Source organism: Lissotriton vulgaris, chromosome 4_1 (assembly GCF_964263255.1).
Source record: "Lissotriton vulgaris chromosome 4_1, aLisVul1.2, whole genome shotgun sequence".
Classification (NCBI taxonomy): Eukaryota; Metazoa; Chordata; class Amphibia; order Caudata; family Salamandridae; genus Lissotriton; species Lissotriton vulgaris.
In genome coordinates this window covers 662,346,178-662,361,181 of record NC_141691.1, presented here as the reverse complement: position 1 = coordinate 662,361,181, position 15,004 = coordinate 662,346,178, and positions in this window count along the sequence as shown.

Below are 15,004 nucleotides of genomic sequence, written 5' to 3'. Positions count from 1 at the left end.
ATTAAAAAATTATATTAAGAAAAAAGTAAATGAAGCAAACTCGGGATTCAAACCAAGGAAGATCAGATGAGGGGAATGGGAAATAGTGTTGTGAGCCATCAGAAAGGGTGATAAAGGTGGTGTCAAAACAAGTGGATGTGTGAACACACGCAGTATACACAGGTTACAGTCAAAATACAAGCAATTCATATATGTCTTCATAGGTAACAAGCGAATTCGATTCTGTCGTTTAGCCCCATTGGTTTCTGGGTAGACAATTTTTGTATCCAATAATTCTCTCTCATCAATAGAAAGTTGTTATTGTTTCTCCCTTCAATTTTTTGAACAGTTTCCAATATTATGAATTTGATCTGTGAAACATTGTGGTTTGCTTCTGTAAAGTGCTGTGATAATGCTGATTTTGTATTTTTTAGTCTTATATTCGATCTGTGTTCCGTTAGGCGCACTTTGATGCGTCTCTCTGTTTTTCCCACGTACATCTTGCCGCAGGGGCATCTAATTCCATAAATCAAATTGTTTGATTCGCAAGTTGCATTCACTCTTAATTTAATTGGATAACCTTTGGAGGGGTGATTGATGGTGTTTCCATGTATTATACTGTTGCAGTTCCCGCAATTTAAACAGGGTTTTGTCCCAGTGAATGTAATGTTGACTGAAGTTTTTTGTTGTAAAATTTCTCCTAGATTTTTGGCTCTGGTGTATGCAAAGATCGGAGGTTCTCTGAAAGATTGGTTAAAATCAGGTTCCATGTTGAGAATTGACCAATGTTTCATAATGGCTTGTTTGTATTTCTTGCTCACCGTGGAGTATTTTGATACTACAACCATTCTTGTTTGTTGAGGTTTGGTTTTGCTAGTTAGTAGCTGTTTTCTTTCTATTTGCTCAATTCTCTTTTTAGATTCATCCAATAGTGGTTGTGGATAACCTCTCGTTTTGAATTTTTGAATCATTTCATCCAGTCTGATGTTAAGTGTATCTTTGTTCGAAGTGATTCGTTTCACTCTGGCCATCTGTGAGAATGGTAAATTATTGATCAGATTAGGTTGATGGAAGCTGGAGTGTAGCAACATGTTGTTTCGGTCTGTTGGTTTCGTATACAAATCGGTCACAAATCCCTCAGATGTTATGGTTATCTTTACATCTAGAAAATTGACAGATGTGTCAGAAATGTTCCATGTAAGTTGTATTCTTTGGTCATGCTCATTAAATTTCATTAGTTCCATGAGTAGTAGTTCTTGGGTGTTTGTCCATATGATGAAGTAGTCATCGATATATCTAATCAGTAGTTTCAAGTTTTTAGTCCATTCATTATTGGAGAGTATATGACGATTTTCATACCATTCCATGAAAATATTCGCATACACTGGGGCTGCTGAATTGCCCATGGCCATGCCAGATAGTTGTTGGTACCATGATTCCTCTGCTTTGAAGTAGCTATGATATAGAGTGTAGTGCATTAGTTCCATCAAAAAGATTTGAAAGTCATGATCTAATTCTGACTTCAAAAAGGCCGCTTCCATTGCTTCAATGCCCATATTATGGGGGATACTAGTATATAGGCTACAGACATCTGCTGTACATAGAATCATTTTTTGTGTTGGGTCCCATTGCACTTGTTCAAGGATTTGTAAAAATTGAGTAGTATCTTTGACATACGTGCGCATGGACTGTACTATAGGTTGACAATACCGGTCTATAAGTTGACCAACTGGTTCATGCAAACTTCCTCTCGTAGATACAATCGGTCGCATGGGAGGGTCATGGATGTTTTTGTGTATTTTCGGTTGCATTCTCAATGTAGGACTTTTTGGATCACTGGTGATTAAAAAGTTTTTTGTTCTTTCTTCAATGATACCCTGTTGTAATGCTCCTTGTACAATTTGCTTCAGAATTTTTGCATATTCCAATGTAGGATTTCTATCCAATTTGCAATATGTTTTCTCGTCTGAAATGTGTTCTATGACCTTTTGTTTATACATTTCTGTATTCATGATGACGATGGCGCCACCTTTATCCGCTTTGGTGTATGTGATTTTCTCATTTCTGGCCAATTTGTGTAAGGTATCAAGATCTTTTTGTGTGATGTTTTTATTTTTCGGTTTTACGTGTTTGATTTTCTTCAAATCTTGTTTCACTAAATTTTCGAATAGGTCCAATGTTTTGTGAGTGGTTGGAGCTTGGAAGGTACTGTGAGGTCTTAATCCTACTAATTGATCTTTCTGTTGTGGTAGTTTCTCCGGTATTGTATTATCAAAAAAATGTCTCAGTTTGAGTTTTCTCATTAATTTAAAAAAACTCACTTCTAATTCCAGATTATCAGATGTAGTTGTCGGTATAAATGATGTGCCTTTTTGTAGTAAATCCAGTTCATATGGGCTCAATTGATGATCACTGATGTTAATAACTAGGTGTTTTGTGGAAGGTTCTTTTTGGTTTTCTTCTCCTTCTCCTTCTCTTTGGCAATCACGGTCATGCTTCTGGTGTTTGGTGGATCCCTGTCTTTGTCCTTTACCGGACCCTCGCCTGGGTCTCCTTCTTGTGTTTGGCCTTGGTCTAAAAAAGGACTTGTTTCAGTGACTTTGCTGGTAGTTGGTTCCTCTGCAGATGTTTTATCTTGGGTGACTGGTGTAGGTTGAGATTTACGTGCTCTTTGGCTCGTATCGCTGTCCGATGAAGATGTCTCAGTGTTGGAATTATATGGACGACTTCGACGTTTTTGTGCATATACTTCTGCCCATGTATATACTTCTCCTAAACGATAATCTAAAGTATCTCTTTTGAATTTGCGAATTTTTCGCTCATTTATTTCTTTATGATGGCGATCTATTTGGCTCTTAATGTCGTTTAGGGTAGTTGTTAATTCTTCATCTGACATCATTTTGGATAGTTCTGTTGTGGTTTCTTCTATTTCTGCAGTGAGTTCCTCTAAGATGGTGGACAATTCTTGAATGATTAAAAGAATTAAGTCCAAGGAACATTTGTTCAAAATTTCGTACCAGCGCTCCTGAAACTTTTTTGAATGTTTGCATAGGGACGGCTTTAATGCAATTCGGAGTCCACGTGGTATGCGTAAGTTCCGGTGATATTTGATGAGAGTGCTAGCATGTAGCTGTTGGTTAGTTCTCCTTTTGGATAAATATAATAATTGTCTGATGTTTTGTTCCTTTGACCGTCCTGTGGTTTCCTGGGTGAGTTCCTCCCTGATTAAAGAGTAGATTTGGTCTGCATCTTTAGATTCAAATGCAAAGGTTGAGGCTCTGGCTTCTGTACTTTTTGAGATCTCCTCGTAGTTACTCATCTTGAAAGCTGAAGTGTATTGGTTTAATTGATTGCGTGCTATACATCCGCAGGACACTGTGAGTACATAAATTGATTTGGATGAGATGTATGCACTGCTCGTTTTTCACTTGTTTTTGCACTAGGTTGCTTAATTTTGTTGGTGCACTAAAAGGTAATGCCGAGGGTCCAACGGCATTTGATAAACTGGCTAAATTGTGGGTCTAAAGGTGCTCTAGATCCATCCCTTCATAGGCACACAAAGTTTTGTCTCCATATCATAAGAAGACTTCCACACTAAAAGTTCATTTCATTGTTCAATCATATTTATTGTTGAAATCATTCGATATCATTCAGATACGTTTCCTTTTATAATGCAATGATTTTTGGCATTTTCATCATCGTATCAAACATTGTCATTTCAATCAGTCCAATGCATTTCGGGCATGCAAACGTGCCCTTCATCAGGGAAAATGACACTGTCAAAAAAATCATAATAATGACATTAATCAAACATAAATTCTCTAGTATATAATGTATAAGTGATTGTTTGGCAGTAAAAATGTGTTTCAAACGGAAGTTTAATAAATGAGTGGAAAAAAGCATAATAACGTGAAGTGCATGCAGGGTATCTTTAAGAAATTGATATTATTCATGCAAGCTGTTTGTTAAAACTCACATGTCTGAAGTTTCCAAAGGTAGGGAAACCTGTAGAAAAAATACAAAAATAAGACTAAGATCTAACATCTCTATGTCATATCACTGGCCTTTCTAACGTTCACGCTATCTCAAAGGCAACCGTCTCTACAACTAACCTGTTGGGGCGTGTAAATGCCGATCCACGCGGGTCCTCTCGTCCGTACGAGCTGGTACATCAAACAGCTGTACTAGTCTGTTTTTATAATGAGTTCCGGTCATGTGACTCATGACGCTATGAGCTCATGGAAGAAAGACTATGCGATTGAACGGTCGTCGGTGATCGCGTGCAAAATAAAGTGCACGTTGATGTATAGTTCTGGCCAGAACCGAGTATAACGGAAAACTTGTTAAAATGCTAATGGTAACCTGCACTCTCTAAAGATTGTAAAAATCATATTAAAAAATGATATTAAGAAAAAAGTAAATGAAGCAAACTCGGGATTCAAACCAAGGAAGATCAGATGAGGGGAATGGGAAATAGTGTTGTGAGCCATCAGAAAGGGTGATAAAGGTGGTGTCAAAACAAGTGGATGTGTGAACACACGCAGTATACACAGGTTACAGTCAAAATACAAGCAATTCATATATGTCTTCATAGGTAACAAGCGAATTCGATTCTGTCGTTTAGCCCCATTGGTTTCTGGGTAGACAATTTTTGTATCCAATAATTCTCTCTCATCAATAGAAAGTTGTTATTGTTTCTCCCTTCAATTTTTTGAACAGTTTCCAATATTATGAATTTGATCTGTGAAACATTGTGGTTTGCTTCTGTAAAGTGCTGTGATAATGCTGATTTTGTATTTTTTAGTCTTATATTCGATCTGTGTTCCGTTAGGCGCACTTTGATGCGTCTCTCTGTTTTTCCCACGTACATCTTGCCGCAGGGGCATCTAATTCCATAAATCAAATTGTTTGATTCGCAAGTTGCATTCACTCTTAATTTAATTGGATAACCTTTGGAGGGGTGATTGATGGTGTTTCCATGTATTATACTGTTGCAGTTCCCGCAATTTAAACAGGGTTTTGTCCCAGTGAATGTAATGTTGACTGAAGTTTTTTGTTGTAAAATTTCTCCTAGATTTTTGGCTCTGGTGTATGCAAAGATCGGAGGTTCTCTGAAAGATTGGTTAAAATCAGGTTCCATGTTGAGAATTGACCAATGTTTCATAATGGCTTGTTTGTATTTCTTGCTCACCGTGGAGTATTTTGATACTACAACCATTCTTGTTTGTTGAGGTTTGGTTTTGCTAGTTAGTAGCTGTTTTCTTTCTATTTGCTCAATTCTCTTTTTGGATTCATCCAATAGTGGTTGTGGATAACCTCTCGTTTTGAATTTTTGAATCATTTCATCCAGTCTGATGTTAAGTGTATCTTTGTTCGAAGTGATTCGTTTCACTCTGGCCATCTGTGAGAATGGTAAATTATTGATCAGATTAGGTTGATGGAAGCTGGAGTGTAGCAACATGTTGTTTCGGTCTGTTGGTTTCGTATACAAATCGGTCACAAATCCCTCAGATGTTATGGTTATCTTTACATCTAGAAAATTGACAGATGTGTCAGAAATGTTCCATGTAAGTTGTATTCTTTGGTCATGCTCATTAAATTTCATTAGTTCCATGAGTAGTAGTTCTTGGGTGTTTGTCCATATGATGAAGTAGTCATCGATATATCTAATCAGTAGTTTCAAGTTTTTAGTCCATTCATTATTGGAGAGTATATGACGATTTTCATACCATTCCATGAAAATATTCGCATACACTGGGGCTGCTGAATTGCCCATGGCCATGCCAGATAGTTGTTGGTACCATGATTCCTCTGCTTTGAAGTAGCTATGATATAGAGTGTAGTGCATTAGTTCCATCAAAAAGATTTGAAAGTCATGATCTAATTCTGACTTCAAAAAGGCCGCTTCCATTGCTTCAATGCCCATATTATGGGGGATACTAGTATATAGGCTACAGACATCTGCTGTACATAGAATCATTTTTTGTGTTGGGTCCCATTGCACTTGTTCAAGGATTTGTAAAAATTGAGTAGTATCTTTGACATACGTGCGCATGGACTGTACTATAGGTTGACAATACCGGTCTATAAGTTGACCAACTGGTTCATGCAAACTTCCTCTCGTAGATACAATCGGTCGCATGGGAGGGTCATGGATGTTTTTGTGTATTTTCGGTTGCATTCTCAATGTAGGACTTTTTGGATCACTGGTGATTAAAAAGTTTTTTGTTCTTTCTTCAATGATACCCTGTTGTAATGCTCCTTGTACAATTTGCTTCAGAATTTTTGCATATTCCAATGTAGGATTTCTATCCAATTTGCAATATGTTTTCTCGTCTCACCCAGGAAACCACAGGACGGTCAAAGGAACAAAACATCAGACAATTATTATATTTATCCAAAAGGAGAACTAACCAACAGCTACATGCTAGCACTCTCATCAAATATCACCGGAACTTACGCATACCACGTGGACTCCGAATTGCATTAAAGCCGTCCCTATGCAAACATTCAAAAAAGTTTCAGGAGCGCTGGTACGAAATTTTGAACAAATGTTCCTTGGACTTAATTCTTTTAATCATTCAAGAATTGTCCACCATCTTAGAGGAACTCACTGCAGAAATAGAAGAAACCACAACAGAACTATCCAAAATGATGTCAGATGAAGAATTAACAACTACCCTAAACGACATTAAGAGCCAAATAGATCGCCATCATAAAGAAATAAATGAGCGAAAAATTCGCAAATTCAAAAGAGATACTTTAGATTATCGTTTAGGAGAAGTATATACATGGGCAGAAGTATATGCACAAAAACGTCGAAGTCGTCCATATAATTCCAACACTGAGACATCTTCATCGGACAGCGATACGAGCCAAAGAGCACGTAAATCTCAACCTACACCAGTCACCCAAGATAAAACATCTGCAGAGGAACCAACTACCAGCAAAGTCACTGAAACAAGTCCTTTTTTAGACCAAGGCCAAACACAAGAAGGAGACCCAGGCGAGGGTCCGGTAAAGGACAAAGACAGGGATCCACCAAACACCAGAAGCATGACCGTGATTGCCAAAGAGAAGGAGAAGGAGAAGAAAACCAAAAAGAACCTTCCACAAAACACCTAGTTATTAACATCAGTGATCATCAATTGAGCCCATATGAACTGGATTTACTACAAAAAGGCACATCATTTATACCGACAACTACATCTGATAATCTGGAATTAGAAGTGAGTTTTTTTAAATTAATGAGAAAACTCAAACTGAGACATTTTTTTGATAATACAATACCGGAGAAACTACCACAACAGAAAGATCAATTAGTAGGATTAAGACCTCACAGTACCTTCCAAGCTCCAACCACTCACAAAACATTGGACCTATTCGAAAATTTAGTGAAACAAGATTTGAAGAAAATCAAACACGTAAAACCGAAAAATAAAAACATCACACAAAAAGATCTTGATACCTTACACAAATTGGCCAGAAATGAGAAAATCACATACACCAAAGCGGATAAAGGTGGCGCCATCGTCATCATGAATACAGAAATGTATAAACAAAAGGTCATAGAACACATTTCAGACGAGAAAACATATTGCAAATTGGATAGAAATCCTACATTGGAATATGCAAAAATTCTGAAGCAAATTGTACAAGGAGCATTACAACAGGGTATCATTGAAGAAAGAACAAAAAACTTTTTAATCACCAGTGATCCAAAAAGTCCTACATTGAGAATGCAACCGAAAATACACAAAAACATCCATGACCCTCCCATGCGACCGATTGTATCTACGAGAGGAAGTTTGCATGAACCAGTTGGTCAACTTATAGACCGGTATTGTCAACCTATAGTACAGTCCATGCGCACGTATGTCAAAGATACTACTCAATTTTTACAAATCCTTGAACAAGTGCAATGGGACCCAACACAAAAAATGATTCTATGTACAGCAGATGTCTGTAGCCTATATACTAGTATCCCCCATAATATGGGCATTGAAGCAATGGAAGCGGCCTTTTTGAAGTCAGAATTAGATCATGACTTTCAAATCTTTTTGATGGAACTAATGCACTACACTCTATATCATAGCTACTTCAAAGCAGAGGAATCATGGTACCAACAACTATCTGGCATGGCCATGGGCAATTCAGCAGCCCCAGTGTATGCGAATATTTTCATGGAATGGTATGAAAATCGTCATATACTCTCCAATAATGAATGGACTAAAAACTTGAAACTACTGATTAGATATATCGATGACTACTTCATCATATGGACAAACACCCAAGAACTACTACTCATGGAACTAATGAAATTTAATGAGCATGACCAAAGAATACAACTTACATGGAACATTTCTGACACATCTGTCAATTTTCTAGATGTAAAGATAACCATAACATCTGAGGGATTTGTGACCGATTTGTATACGAAACCAACAGACCGAAACAACATGTTGCTACACTCCAGCTTCCATCAACCTAATCTGATCAATAATTTACCATTCTCACAGATGGCCAGAGTGAAACGAATCACTTCGAACAAAGATACACTTAACATCAGACTGGATGAAATGATTCAAAAATTCAAAACGAGAGGTTATCCACAACCACTATTGGATGAATCTAAAAAGAGAATTGAGCAAATAGAAAGAAAACAGCTACTAACTAGCAAAACCAAACCTCAACAAACAAGAATGGTTGTAGTATCAAAATACTCCACGGTGAGCAAGAAATACAAACAAGCCATTATGAAACATTGGTCAATTCTCAACATGGAACCTGATTTTAACCAATCTTTCAGAGAACCTCCGATCTTTGCATACACCAGAGCCAAAAATCTAGGAGAAATTTTACAACAAAAAACTTCAGTCAACATTACATTCACTGGGACAAAACCCTGTTTAAATTGCGGGAACTGCAACAGTATAATACATGGAAACACCATCAATCACCCCTCCAAAGGTTATCCAATTAAATTAAGAGTGAATGCAACTTGCGAATCAAACAATTTGATTTATGGAATTAGATGCCCCTGCGGCAAGATGTACGTGGGAAAAACAGAGAGACGCATCAAAGTGCGCCTAACGGAACACAGATCGAATATAAGACTAAAAAATACAAAATCAGCATTATCACAGCACTTTACAGAAGCAAACCACAATGTTTCACAGATCAAATTCATAATATTGGAAACTGTTCAAAAAATTGAAGGGAGAAACAATAACAACTTTCTATTGATGAGAGAGAATTATTGGATACAAAAATTGTCTACCCAGAAACCAATGGGGCTAAACGACAGAATCGAATTCGCTTGTTACCTATGAAGACATATATGAATTGCTTGTATTTTGACTGTAACCTGTGTATACTGCGTGTGTTCACACATCCACTTGTTTTGACACCACCTTTATCACCCTTTCTGATGGCTCACAACACTATTTCCCATTCCCCTCATCTGATCTTCCTTGGTTTGAATCCCGAGTTTGCTTCATTTACTTTTTTCTTAATATAATTTTTTAATATGATTTTTACAATCTTTAGAGAGTGCAGGTTACCATTAGCATTTTAACAAGTTTTCCGTTATACTCGGTTCTGGCCAGAACTATACATCAACGTGCACTTTATTTTGCACGCGATCACCGACGACCGTTCAATCGCATAGTCTTTCTTCCATGAGCTCATAGCGTCATGAGTCACATGACCGGAACTCATTATAAAAACAGACTAGTACAGCTGTTTGATGTACCAGCTCGTACGGACGAGAGGACCCGCGTGGATCGGCATTTACACGCCCCAACAGGTTAGTTGTAGAGACGGTTGCCTTTGAGATAGCGTGAACGTTAGAAAGGCCAGTGATATGACATAGAGATGTTAGATCTTAGTCTTATTTTTGTATTTTTTCTACAGGTTTCCCTACCTTTGGAAACTTCAGACATGTGAGCTTTAACAAACAGCTTGCATGAATAATATCAATTTCTTAAAGATACCCTGCATGCACTTCACGTTATTATGCTTTTTTCCACTCATTTATTAAACTTCCGTTTGAAACACATTTTTACTGCCAAACAATCACTTATACATTATATACTAGAGAATTTATGTTTGATTAATGTCATTATTATGATTTTTTTGACAGTGTCATTTTCCCTGATGAAGGGCACGTTTGCATGCCCGAAATGCATTGGACTGATTGAAATGACAATGTTTGATACGATGATGAAAATGCCAAAAATCATTGCATTATAAAAGGAAACGTATCTGAATGATATCGAATGATTTCAACAATAAATATGATTGAACAATGAAATGAACTTTTAGTGTGGAAGTCTTCTTATGATATGGAGACAAAACTTTGTGTGCCTATGAAGGGATGGATCTAGAGCACCTTTAGACCCACAATTTAGCCAGTTTATCAAATGCCGTTGGACCCTCGGCATTACCTTTTAGTGCACCAACAAAATTAAGCAACCTAGTGCAAAAACAAGTGAAAAACGAGCAGTGCATACATCTCATCCAAATCAACTTTTAGAAAGTAGGCATTTTCTCGTTCAACCATTCTCTGTGCCTCTGCCTGTTTGTGTATTGACTGTCTGGTTTTGGAATGACAGAGGCTGGGGATCTACTTTCATTGTAGGCAGTCACTGAGAGCGCTGAGGTGTGCCTGGTCCTTCCTAGGTGACTCAGAGCTGAGCTGAATGGGGCTTGGCTGCATATAGAGTAGTGGGAGGAGATTTCCATGCACCTGAATAGGGCTTGTCTCCCATGCACAATGCTGCCTCCACCTCCTGTGGTCATACTGCACTAGTGAGGACAGAACTGAATTGGACTGGCCTCAGAGACCCTTGCACAAAGAGACGAAGACATTTTGGGGTATAAGTATTAGACCTAAAACCCCTGAATTTTAGACTACTTCTGGAATCAAGAGGAACCTTTGCCAAGGAGAAGAGCTGGAGAAACTGGGGGAGGAGTACTGCTCTTTTGCTGTGTGCTGTCTGGGGTTGGTATGCAGGAGCTGTTTTTATCAAGGAAAGGACAAGGACTTTGCTGTGTGCTGTGCCCCCCTGCTTGAGGAAAATCTCCAAGGGCTATAGTAGAGCTTTTCTCCTGTTCTGAAGTCTCAGGAACACAAAGACTTCATCCCCAGCTCCCCTGATCTTCCTTGCTGGATTTCTGACCTGCCAAGAGGTCCCTATGACTGTGTTAGGCCTCTGGAGGTTGTTTCTGCTGTTGGGAGCTGAAAAAGCAACAAAACTACCAGAAAATTGACTCATCGCTCTTCTTGCGACTGTTCTCTCTGATGCAGCACTTCTGTGTGAAAAGAATCTCCACGCATTGCCACGCGGCTGCCAAAACAGGTGTAGCACCTGTCACTGCTGCAAGAGCTGACGCATCGAAGGATCTCAGCTGAAGAAACCGACACATCGCTGCTCGTCGCCGCTGCATCAATTGCCAACGGATTCCGGATTTCCATGCATTGTACCTGTGCGGCAAGTTTTCCGACACACCACCCATGGACCAGAACCGTCTCGGAATCAAAGCATCACTTCCCCCTACAGAAAGGATTTGATGCATCATTTCACCTATATGCAGCAGAACTGGTCTCAGGAACTGACGAATCTCTTTGTTTTTTTATGCTTCCCATCTCTGCGGCTGCTTGGCCTTGTGAATTTTGACGCAACTACAGGTACTTTGAGAGAAATCACGTATCCATAGTTTTCTATGGGCCAATTTGTTTGAATCCTTTTTAAGTCATATTCTTTTTACATGTATGTAGGATTTTTGTTGTTTTGGTCTTGTTAAGTTTGGCTAAAGATAGTTTATTTTTCTAAACTGGTGTGGTGTACATTTGTGGTGTTATCACTGTATTACTGTGTGTTTTGAGTACAAATACTTTACATATTTCCTTTGGGATAGGCCTGTCTGCTGGTGCCAAGCTACCCAGGGTATTGAGCAGGGGTTATCCAAACTGATAATCCCCCTTACTCTGACTAGAAGCAAGGGTCCCTATTTGGACAAAGTCACCTACCTCTGCCAACTAGAGACCCCCATTTCAAACAATTGCAATCTAACAGCATGACTGTATTAGTTCTTCATGATATTATGAGTCATGTAAAGACTCCCCGCATAGCTTATTATGTCATTAGGTCTTGAATTGAAAGAATGTATTTCAATATCCCCTGGGAGGGGAACAGCATTTACAACATGGCCGGAACCACACAATACCATTGCAATGCATTCATTACAACACATGCGTCTTTACCATGCATGTCTTTACTATGCATATTTTTATCACAAAAATGTCTTTACAACAAAAATGTAACTATTTGCAGGTAAGTGTATGGACCTAGTTTCCCCAGGAAAAGCATTTTTTGACTTGTCTATATGTTTGCCGATGTTAGACGAATCTTCATGAAGTTTTTTTTTTTAAAAAGTGTCAAGTTGCGTCTTGTTGTCCATGGAAAGTTTTGAAGTGATTAGTCAAGTGGGGTCTTAGAAAAAAGGGAGGTCATAGAATGTACGTTTCATATGTAAATTCGATAGGAATTTTAGACACAACTAAAGCCCTAACCGCTCAACGAAATTACACCAGATTTGGCAGAAAGCTAGATGTTGGTCCAGAAAGCAACCTTTTTGTTATTTGGTGTAAATCTGTTCAGTAGTTTTTGAAATATTAATCAAAAAATAAATTTGTATATCTAACAAACAGCTAAAGCTATCTGTATTTAGGCCTAAAACTAGTTGAAGACCATCACAAGCTGAGATTATACAAACCTAAGGGTTTATAGCTAGGTTTTTTTGGACAATGTTTCTGAAATGCACATCCAAACCTGTTTTTCAAACTTGTTTTAGGAAGGAATGGCGGAGCACCTTTAAATTTCATAGGAGCTGGACAGGCTCGTTATCCACCTATGAAGCTTTGACATATATTATGATTGCTTCTTAAGACTTGCATGCAAATTCTATGTTTTTTTTACACTGTTTTGTTAGAAAATTGTGCTGTAAAATTCACAATTTGACCTCTTGCTTTTAACTTTCTTGGATGTATAACCCTACCAACTCCTCAAAGGCGTGTTGAGCTAGCTCACTTCAGTGGCTAGTTTAGTCCACTTCGGAGCAGGCATTTCTGTCCCTCTAACCTGAAACTTCCTTAGACATCACTAATGGCCTAAGCTCATGACTATCAATTATTGAATGGCCATGATCCATTAGATTTCGGCTCCTTACACACAGCAGTTACATCATTTTATAGATTTTTTTTTATTATGAATCTATAATATTTTAATCTATAAACTAGGGTACATATTTACTAATACTTTGTTGCCGAGTTTTCAACATAAAAGTGAAGCAAATCATCACAAAGAGTAGTCTTGGTATTTACTTTCCAATCCAAAACTTGTTTGGCATTGGGAAGTAGCCCTGAAGAAGCGCATAAAAGAGCTGCGCATTACACAGTGGAATAACTTAACTTGAGGAGGCTCGCAAGCAAGGCACATCGAGGGGCCCTCCCCTCAAAGGTCAATCAGGAGCTCTCAGGCCAGGCTACTGTGCTGAGGGCCCCCCTGCATGGCATGCGGGGCCTATGTTACGCCAGTGGTATTCCATTGCATTGCTTTGCGTCAAGGGGGCATACTATGGATGGTACATGGGTGTTCCCATAGAACTACCCACGAATTTTGATGCAAAACCCTATCTCTTTAAAAGAGATAGCAGGGCTCTGCGCTCAAAATGTATGCCTCCCGGAGGCAATCATATGGTTAGAGAAAAATTTTCTTTAACCGTTTTGAACTTTGCAAGTCACTGTACTGCACAATACACATACAAACTTAGAAAAGTTTTAAAGTATGGCTAGGCATAGTATTTTGGCCAGGAAGGATATACTTTCAGTACAAAATCTAATGTTGTGATCATGCACACACACTTGCACAATTGTGCATTGGTGTGTGCGCGTTGCACGGCTGCCTAGAATTCACACACGCAGTGCGAGACAGAAACCACGCCAACAGCTATTGCGCTGTTCTGATCTCTCCTGGGGACACAACACAGCCAGAGTTGCTGCACTGCTTTGCATCAAATGTAAGTAATTCCGGCCCTAAGTCTTCCCTTTTGCAGGTTATAACAAAAATATTAATTTGTTCTACCATATTGTTTATAATATAGTTTTTTTTTAACAAATTTATTTTATGTTTAACTACTTTTTCAGATTTAAAAGCGAAACCTCTAGGAAGGACTCGTGAAAAGTTTAAAAAAGAGGCTGCGTTTCCCTTTTCAGCGTGTTTTTTAATGGCCGCAATACTCTGAACTAATAACTCATAATTAATGGCATGTCCTGTGTCAGGTTTGTGCATAGAGTTTCACCAGACCTGGCCAGATGTGTTGCTCAGAAGAGCTCGGTGTTGGCTTGAAAACCTCCCTACCCAATAGATAAAGGATGTGGCTGGGGGGGCTGGAGTTATTTTTAGGATCTTGTTCTTGCAACTGAACAGATGTTTGCATTATTCAGCCTAATGTCTTCAAGGTGGTCCTGCGCTCACTTTGAAAATTCAATGTGCGAGTTTCCTAGGTGAATTACTGTGACCACATTTTATATTGAGGGGAGATTCCAATTGTTTCAATGCATCAGGGCATCGAAAAATGTGGTCGTGCGATCCCACCACTGATTTACCGCCAAAGCCCACCAGCCCCGCTTTGGGCCTTGGGTTTTTTGTTTTTGCAGATGGTGCAGCTATTTGTCTTTTCTTAGACAAGTGCAGTTTTAGAGTAGCACAAGCTTAAACTGTATTAAATAACCTATTACAACTATCCCACTGATCAATAACCTCTTGCCACGCCCAACCCAATGCTTTAGTATGGACAAAACTGGTTACATTCTGTTTTCCTATTCAATAAATGCACGATCACTAAAGAAAAAATTGCAAGTGATTATTACACACTAATATATGAGGGACATACTGCTATTAATTTTGGGCTTAATTTAACGAGCTGAATTTTTTTGGGGGTGTGAAATGGAATAACACTC